At 33.3% G+C, this 9,744-nt stretch overlaps 1 long non-coding RNA gene across 1 annotated transcript in view; it reads left to right on the top strand.

The window, feature by feature from the left end:
* The first annotated feature begins 268 nt into the window (after positions 1 to 268).
* The window catches only part of LOC127736804 (uncharacterized), a 44,277-nt gene continuing 34,801 nt past the window's right edge, over positions 269 to 9,744 (top strand). Inside the window, exon 1 of the long non-coding RNA XR_007999183.1 lies at positions 269 to 362. This is a non-coding gene — a long non-coding RNA (uncharacterized LOC127736804). The remainder of the gene's footprint in view (positions 363 to 9,744) is intronic.

The following is a 9,744-nucleotide window of genomic DNA, read 5'->3' as shown; positions in this document are numbered from 1 at the left end:
CGAATAATTGTTATAAAATGTGTAGCATAAAAGATTTCGTAGGCAATTGTGACAACTGCAGTGACGACAGGTATTTTTGAAAATGCTTCCATTGGAAAAAGAGACATGTATAAATTTTTGTCAGAAATTTCTTTACTTAAAACTGACATTACATTGTACGTCACAACTGAGGATCTGTGATATTCATAGAAATATTATCATCGAAACAACTAACAAGAGATATAGAAGGGAAAATTGTGGTGTGCCTTCAGTAAATGTCATTTTGAAATATAATACTACAAAAGCAGTGGATCGACATGTTACACCCGAGATGTTTCAAAGAATTGTTACAAAGACAGGCATTTTCATTCCTATTGGAACATGTAAGTAGATACTATTTACCTAATACCATTTTTCTTTAAAAAAGATACAGTGATAAACCTCTTATAAAAAAGAAATCAAATGCAGCTGACAGGTACCCCCCCCCCCCCCCCCAAAAAAAAAAAAAAACAACAAAAAAAATAACAAAAAAAAACCTTAGGGTTAATTTTATCTACCATTTGGCTATGAACCTTTAGCTTATTGTTTTTAGCATGTGACAGCCATATGAACTTCTTTAATACCCCTTTTTTAAACTATAAAACATAAAATTACGTGAAGTTCTTTGAATCTTGTTTTTGAGAAACAAAAATTATAACATGAATGCTGTTTCATGTTTCCTTTCCTTTACCAGATTTGTAAGGTTTTGTACATGATAATCACATCATTTCATACCGGTCCTTATGAAATAAAAAATGTTGCAGCAACAATGCTGCAATGTTGCGTCTGCTGATCAGGTTGCCAGAAAATTGACGCCGGATAAGTGCTGAATGATGCCGCTAGCATCATTCTGGCTACATTGCAGCGCTATTTCCTTTCATGACAAAAAGCGCCACAATGTTGCCATAAAGCACACATATAATTTTCTCATTCTTAATCTACTAAAATGATGCCAGAATAGAGCCAGAACATTGATAATATCATTGATGATGTCATCAGTGTTTGAGCTTTTTACTGTGCCAGTGTGGTCATGGTGGTGTGTTAGAAGTGGACCATATGTTGCTTGAGCTTATGGTTTTAGTGAAGAATTTGGTGTTCTGTTATTGTGAAGACTTGTATGTAAACTTAGATTAACATGATTAATTAAATGCATTATATAAAACACGGTCGCGAAACACGTGACTTCGTCGTGATCAGTTTCACGGAAAAATGGCGCCCGTCAAATTATTATAGTTCGCCTGGATGTAAACTTAAAGCGCAAGTATTTACATATCATCGTGTTCACACATAGGACCCCCCTCATCATATGCGTATTTTTCGTGCTAATATTTTGATGCATATAAAGTTACATTTCACTGTTGGTTTCATAGAGAACATTCACAAACTATTTCAGACCTGCTGAAGATTGTTTGGGATTGTGTACACGATATGACCGTAAAATCACTGTGAATCCATTTGTGTGTCTTATTTTCACCAATCGTGTACAGAAACTTACCCAAATTTACTTATTCATTCATATAAACTAGCATCGATGTATATTTTTGACATTATTGCGAACTGAACGCAATAATATTTTTTTTGTCAATAAATGATCAGTGTACACGTAAGAGTTTAAGTGATCAGTTCCACGGTTTAATTCTGAATCAGTATGATAAGATCACATTAAGGTTCATCTGGGAAAGTGGCGGAAATCCAGTTGAAATTAAACAAGAAATTAAACTCTTTGCCAGAGCAGAGTAGGTAAAAAAGCTAAATTGGTATATTTAAATTGTTTACATCTGTTTCTATAGGTTTTAAAAGTTTAATAAAGGAACATATAACTTTTACTTTATGGAGCTTCGAGATATGTGGAAACTTTTAAATTATAGGCAAATTTTCATTAAACAATCTAGTGTAGCCGGTTCAATTCAAAGTGGATCTTTTTCGTGCATAAGTATAAATTCCGCCGAAAAAAAATCCAAAGAAAGATATAATAGATGTATCTTTCTTAAACATTAATTTGCATCTCTGCTCCCAAAGATATTTTTTTTTTGGGGGGGGGGGGGGGGGGAATCCTAAAAATGGCCAATAATTGCATCAAAAAGAAAAAGGCAAGTGCACCTTTGAATGTTCGGGCGTGTTTGAGTTGAGAATTCTGTCTTGAAACGTATAAAACAAAAAAATTTGCTACATCATCTCGCTTCAGATTCTATTATTTTTATATGATTACGCTGCAGGTTGATTTAATAACATTAAAACTTCAAAGTACTTAAAAAAGAAATATTCTGGTCAATTACCGTACTGATGAGTCATAACAGCAGAGTAGGTGTGTTCGAATAACAATTTTTTACTTAAAGTACTTGACGACAGACTTTACAACTGGATCTTTAAAATGCATAACTTCAAAAGAACTTCATTTGTTGTGTGTGTTATCTACGATTATTGTCTGTCCGTCTGTCCGGATTAGGATACATTGTTTGTTTCACTATCTTCTCCTTTGGTTTTGAAGATACAGTCAGATTTAATATTTTGTAAGATGTTCAAACACAGAGAAGGTGTGCATAGCGACAGGATTTTATTTTTATTACAAAATTTCTGGAAAAGACAGGCAGTTGGACTATTGGTTATTTGCTGTAGTACATGTAGCTGCATAAACAAATAATAGTTTGTCCTCCTTCAGTTACATCATCATACAAAGTATTAAATTTATAATTTCTTATGGTCATTTGTGTCTTACAGGCAGCGTAACAATTTGAAGTTGTATGCCAACATCACTGTCTGTCTAATCTAAAATATGTGGAACTATACTCGTGCATATGGCAGAGCAGAAAATGGGATTGGGGTATTGCCAATATCTAGTTTTCTCTGATTATAGTTCCCATTATGCGGAAAAAACAAAGCTTTCACAGCAACTCCAAAAGCATCGAGAAAAAACTGTCAGACAGCCAAAGAGTTAACCAAATAGACAATCTCAATGTTGCAACATTAGACAGGAATTTAATGAGGATATTATCAAAATCGCCATACACTGTCAAAATACGAGAGAGGGGTGAAAGATGTCAGAGGGACATTATCCTTCTCCAAAACGTGAGAAAGTACAAGGGCACACAAAGCGCTCTGACACTATTCATGTCGACCAAACAGTAATATATTCTCCTTCGCCTTAAAAGGGAATACAACACAAAAGCCAAAACGTGCACTCTGCATTCCATCAATATTACAACCACAGACATTAAATGTGATCTTGTCATACTGATTCAGAATTAAACCGTGGAACTGATCACTTAAACTCTTACCGTGTACACTGATCATTTATTGACAAAAAAAATATTATTGCGTTCAGTTCGCAATAATGTCAAAAATATACATCGATGCTAGTTTATATGAATGAATTAGTAAATTTGGGTAAGTTTCTGTACACGATTGGTGAAAATAAGACACACAAATGGATTTACAGTGATTTTACGGTCATATCGTGTACACAATCCCAAACAATCTTCAGCAGGTCTGAAATAGTTTGTGAATGTTCTCTATGAAACCAACAGTGAAATATAACTTTATATGCATCAAAATATTCGCACAAAAAATACGCATATGATGAGGGGGGGGGGGGGGGGGGGATCCTATGTGTGAACACGATGCTATGTAAATACTTACGTTTAAAGTTTACATCCAGGCGAACTATATTAATTTGACGAGCGCCATTTTTCCGTGAAACTGATCACGACGAAGTCACGTGTTTCGCGACCGTGTAAAAGTTCAATCTCTCATTTAATTAAATCAAGGAAATTGTCTTCTTCCTGATAGACCTGGAGAGCATTTTCAAAAAATCCTAATTAACAGGGACGAACTATCATCTAATGGGGCGAATTGGTACCTTCTGAGACATAAGTCATGGTTTCTCTTCCCTTTCTCAATTTAACCCTCGCTAAAATTTTACAGAGCATGCTATTATCATATGGTAAAAATCATATGTTATTTAATCTAAGTATATGATAATATATTTTATATCTTTCATGAGATATCTTATGAAGAAGTTTATAAAGATATCTCATAAACTTTAGAAGATATAAGATTTTCAAGATATCCAATTAGGAGCTAACTGTATTGAATTTGCAGATTTGGAGCCATCAATCATGGATTTGATGGTCGCAAATTGAGTTTACTAGCGACACATTAGCGGAGCCAGTAAACGGATATTTGCGACCATCAAATCATAGATTGATGGCTCCAAATCTTCAGATTGATATATACCCTGAAAATTACGACTTTATCCAATGAAATTTGACGTACGTACGTTACAACGAATGTTGCATTAGAATGAATGTTATAGGACATCTGATATAATTTATAAGATATCTTATAAAACAATTTTATAAGATCTCTTATTGTCCCCCACCGGAGGGGACATAGAAATACCGGTGTCCGTGCGTCCGTCCGTCCAAAATCAGTTTCTGGACTGTAACTTTTGAACACCTTCATATAATTTTTTCAAACTTACACAGTTGAATGTTTATTAGGTAAGGAAGATCCGTATTGATTTTGATGTTTACAGGTCAAAGGTCGAGGTCACAGATTATCAACAGTCGAGGCAAATAGGAAATACCATAATATTATGAAATTTCATAATTTTATTGATATATTGGATCAAAGTGGAGTTGTCTTTCTTAGACGCCTAGTGTCAAAATGGACATGGGAGATAACAACTTTTGTCTTAAACGACGTCGAAAGGAAGACAACTCATTATTATAAAAAGTTAACATTTAAAATATAAATTTGTATAACAATTTAGGAATTTATTAAATTGTGTTCGAACTATGGGTTTTATTATACACAAGGAGTAACTCTAGATAAATCAAACTTGACTAAAGATTATTTAAAATCTGGTGTAATTCACTAGAAAGAATCATTATATTTATAACTATTTTATCAGTCTCCGACATAGCAAATCATGCATGTGGAGGTCAATTGCGAATTTATTTACAGTTTATTTATTATGTAAACAAATTAAAGACCGTAAAATCATGCGAAATCACAGAAAAATATTTCTAAAAAAAACACTGTAAAATATGTTTGAAAATCTAACAACGGGAGATAAACAAACAATCGAATTCCTTACAAAAACTGATAACTATGACAATAATTATTACGTTCTGTCAATAGCCTGTGTACAAATAAGCATAGACATTTATGCGATTGATGCGGATCTGACATTACAACATTAACAATCTACAAAGCTGAAATGTAATTCTTTGCATCATAGCAAATTATTAATGTCCAAATGATGGACATTGGCTATCTGATAAAGAAAATAAATTCACTAAAAGCTTAAAAACAAACAGCAAAATGTCCATAATATGTTATATATACGTAGAATTCTGAGTTGAGGTGAATTAATTGTAATTAATTGTAACAAAGAATATTTATACCTTTAATCTTTTTTAATTGCACATGCTCATGGAGATAAAACACATTTGGCAAATAACCTATTGTTATTTGGAAAGAAACTACTCAGCATAAATCGATCGATGACAATTTGTTCACCATGGTTTCAGTTGAATGTCAAACTATTTGTACATTTAAATGCGTATTATGTGCATATTTCTACGTACATTTGTCAGATATTTCTATATGAAAGAAGTGATTGTATACAAATGCTTAAGTTAAAGCAAGATAAAACTGAAAAGTATTGATTCAAAACAGTTACATCAGTTAAAAACAGAGCATAAGTAAGGTCATAAAGTCTCCTCACGGCAATCCCACCTCAGGATATCACGTATTGATGACTTCTGACCAGGCAAAATAAATTATCTTAGTCAAAATGATATTTCAAGCTAATTAAAATTAAAAAAAAATCAGAACAAGATCTGAGATAATCAGTACTGTTATTGTAGTGGGGTGGGTGGCTAGGGAGTCGTTTTCTGTCGATTACGAGTAGAGCATGGCATCATTTGGATCAGATACTTTGGTAACGAGTATATTGAATTAAAATGATTTTCATATTTTGATTTCATTCATTAGAATTTAAGTTAGAGAATTTAATAATTCGCAGTCATTTAAGATAAAAATAAAAAAAACACAATATTAAAAAAGTGTTCCAACAAGAAGGAAAAAAAAAGACGAATGCGTATGAACAAGGGACCCATATCTTATTCGTCCTTCATATGCATATTTGTGGTTCTGCAACACAATGGAGTAAACATTTGAAGGCGTTAAATACATTACTAAGTAACCTTTGCAGAAATAGTCACATGATATGAATCATATTACAATTTATAATGTGAAATGTAAATAATTTGGAATACAATTTTCTTCGGTTCACATCTGTGTTTGTTGGTAATCTTATCTAAGGGCACCTGCTGGGAGAGATGTACTTCCTGATAATTTAACAAAATGTATAAATAACCAGTGACACAGTTCCAGGCTTACTGCTAGTGCAGTTTTATAGAATAGTATAATAATCTACATTGGAAAAGATTGAAAGAAATTAGATTTGAAAGTATACATGAATTGCATTACATGACTCGTAGGGTTTTATTTGAAATGTAAATACCGTGCATTTTTCAAAGTAATAATTTGTCCACACACAATGTTTATAAGTTTTTATACAGTTTGCAGATTCAGATTAAATAAAAAAAAAGTATCGCCACTAGAATAACATAAAATATTCAAATACACGTATAAAGCATAGCTATAGTGAATAAATTAATAATAATAATTGATCAATGAAATCATAGAATGATTTGAAAATAAAATATTAATTCGACTGCAGACCAACAAATCAAACAACACAATACAAAATAACGTAAAATAGAGTTTTAACACCATCCAATAAGAAGTTTCAATAGATTTAGAAAGATTAGATAAATGCTCATCTAAATATTTCCAGCTGAAGATTAAAATCATAATATAGTTACTACTCAGTATCCCGATCTGAAGTTGAATGCAAAAAAAAAAAAAACATACGTGTCAAGTAAGACGTATCAAAACACTGTTCCTTAATACTAACTACATGTCTGAACTTAATCTCATTTATAATCTTATTTATTAGTTACTAATGAATTTGTCAACGAAGGAAAACATGTTCCTAATCATTTAACTATTTAACAAACTTTACCATCTCTCTCATGCCTATGTTCTTCTGGAATTTTTGTTAAACCTATTGACAATAAACAAACAAAGGCGCCATTTCCTTTAAACGTTTCTTAAGCTGCCTAAATTTAACTATTTTCCATCCATGTACTACATATGTGTTCATACACTTTGACCGTATATGTATAAAACTTATACAGTCATTCATGATTTGGTTGATACAGTTTATTTTGACTGATTTCGATTTACGATATGAAAATAAGAAGATATGGTTTGAAACAGATGCCAAATGACGTAGAAGTTACAACTATAGGTTACCATAAGGCCTTCAACAATGAGCAAAACCAATAGTGCATAGTAAGTTACACATTGCCCCGAAACGACAATTATAAAACAGTTCAAACGAGAAAACTAACGGCCTTAAGTTGGGGTCACACATTCACGATTTTTACTGCCGTCCTTGACAGAACCATTCCCGATTAAGATTTGTCAAACGTCTGATCAAGATTCTGTGAATCGGGGCTGGAAATTGAAACTTTAATTAAAATTTGTAAAAACATATATTGAATCATAACAATCAGATATTGTTCAGAAAGCGTCCAAGTTCGGCCGTTTCCAGCCGAATTTGTCCCGATTATACGGTTTTAAATCAGTATTAATCCGATTTGTATCTCTCACATGGTAAAGAACGACATAATATGTCCCGACAGCATCCCGATTATACCGAATGTGATCCGACAGAGTTCAGAGAGTGACCAGACAGTGAACCGACGCTGACTGAAGATATATATCCGTGGGTATTATTGCCAAATTTCGTATTAATAACGGGACTGATCCGGAACGGTTTTGGCAAAGACTGTTCGCATTAGGCAAGATCTTATTGCAATCTTGACTCAATCGGCAAAAAACAGCAATGACACATTTCTCCAGATCATGTCCGTTCAACAGGACACCGTCCAGAAAACACAGAACATAATAACGATTGTTACGATTTCGATCCGATACAGCAGAAACTGTCACGACATAGTTACGATTGTAATCCGATTATGGATAATATCAGTTGAGTCTTCCTGAATGTTACGGAACTCACCTAACTGTCGGGTGTTTAGCTAACCTCTGCGGACCTACATATTAATTCGTGACCTTCGCATGCTATTCATGTAATGTTTGCAATAATTCACTAATCCATCATTTCAATAAGCGGATCTGTGTTTAGTATATATAATTTAAAAGTATGTGATATGTCTTGTTTAGTCTTGTCTTGTCTTTCAGCTTAAGCTGGGGTCACACATTTACGATTTTTAATGCCGTCCTTAACAGGACCATTCCCGATTAAAATTTGTCAAAAGTCTGATCAAAATCCTCTGAATCGTGGATGGAAATTCTAAACTTAAATTAAAATTTGTAAAAAAAAAATATATTTAAACACGACAACAATCAGATATTATTCAGGAAGCGTCGATATTCAACCGTTTCCAAGCGAATTTGTCCCGACAATCCCGTTCTCAATCCGATTCTAATCCGATTTTTATCATTCGCATGGTAGAAAAGGACCGAATCTGTCCCGACAGCGTCCCGATTCTACCAAATGTAATCCGACAGAGATCAGACAGAATTTCGTATTAAGGGCATACGATACAATTACAGGGGAGGTAATAACATTGCTAACGTAAACTTTTATTTTCGCGACGTCAAACTGTGACATATCGGGAAAAGATGCAGTTTTCTGATTTAACTTGAAAACGAGTTCATTGAACCCTCTTTTAAAAATGGCATTTGGTTTAATTACGTATGAAGATTATTTGTATCAATTTTCATAAAAAAAGTCAACAATGCAATTTTGTTTAAATTGGATAAAAATACAGCAAAAAAAGACGTTTTTTTCTAATTTCATGAACAACTATATCTGTCATAATTCAGCATCGGCCATAGTTCAAAAGAAACCCTTCAAAACAATACACGAATAAAAATGTTTGTACAATAGATACCCTATGAAAATAGAAAGATGCGAGAAATATATATGTGATAAAAACAATGTTGATGTGCCAATGAAATCGTTACGTTCCAATCTTCATTTATTTTTCTACTTGATGTGTACGCTACAGCAATACTAGATTGATAGTTGGTGGTTTTATATGTCATGCATGTACAAGATACGAAATGCTGAATATGTTGTTTTTACAAAGTAGGAGCTGATCTGTATGAATGTTATGAATTAGAGACTGCCACTGAAGCACTAGGGTATGGATAGGGCAAAAGCACTAGGGTATGGATAGGGCAAAAGCACTAGGGTATGGATAGGGCAAAAACTCACCAGCATGTAAACCAACCCATCAAGGGCCCTTACTCGTGCACCATCCGATTTAACGTACAAGTTCCGATCGTACGTGGCTGCGTATCTATCCATCCCACACGGTTTTAATACCAGAACGTAAGACGTCCAGAAGACTTAGTTCAGAAAATAATGTAAACAAAATCGATTGCTATTCAGGAATAATTAACATTTAATTGGAAATTTAAGACACTTTGCTGTTTCAAACACGAACTTAATTCCGATTAATTGAAAAATAAAATGCATCTCGAAAATTTAATCAAAGAAAAAGTAATTCACGACCACTGCTAATTTAGGACAGGCATAATACGAAATATAGCATT

The sequence above is a fragment of the Mytilus californianus genome, unplaced genomic scaffold (genome assembly GCF_021869535.1).
Source record: "Mytilus californianus isolate M0D057914Y unplaced genomic scaffold, xbMytCali1.0.p SCAF_37, whole genome shotgun sequence".
NCBI lineage: Eukaryota > Metazoa > Mollusca > Bivalvia > Mytilida > Mytilidae > Mytilus > Mytilus californianus.
Note: the sequence above shows the minus strand (reverse complement) of the source record. Positions and strands in the feature narration are given on the sequence as shown.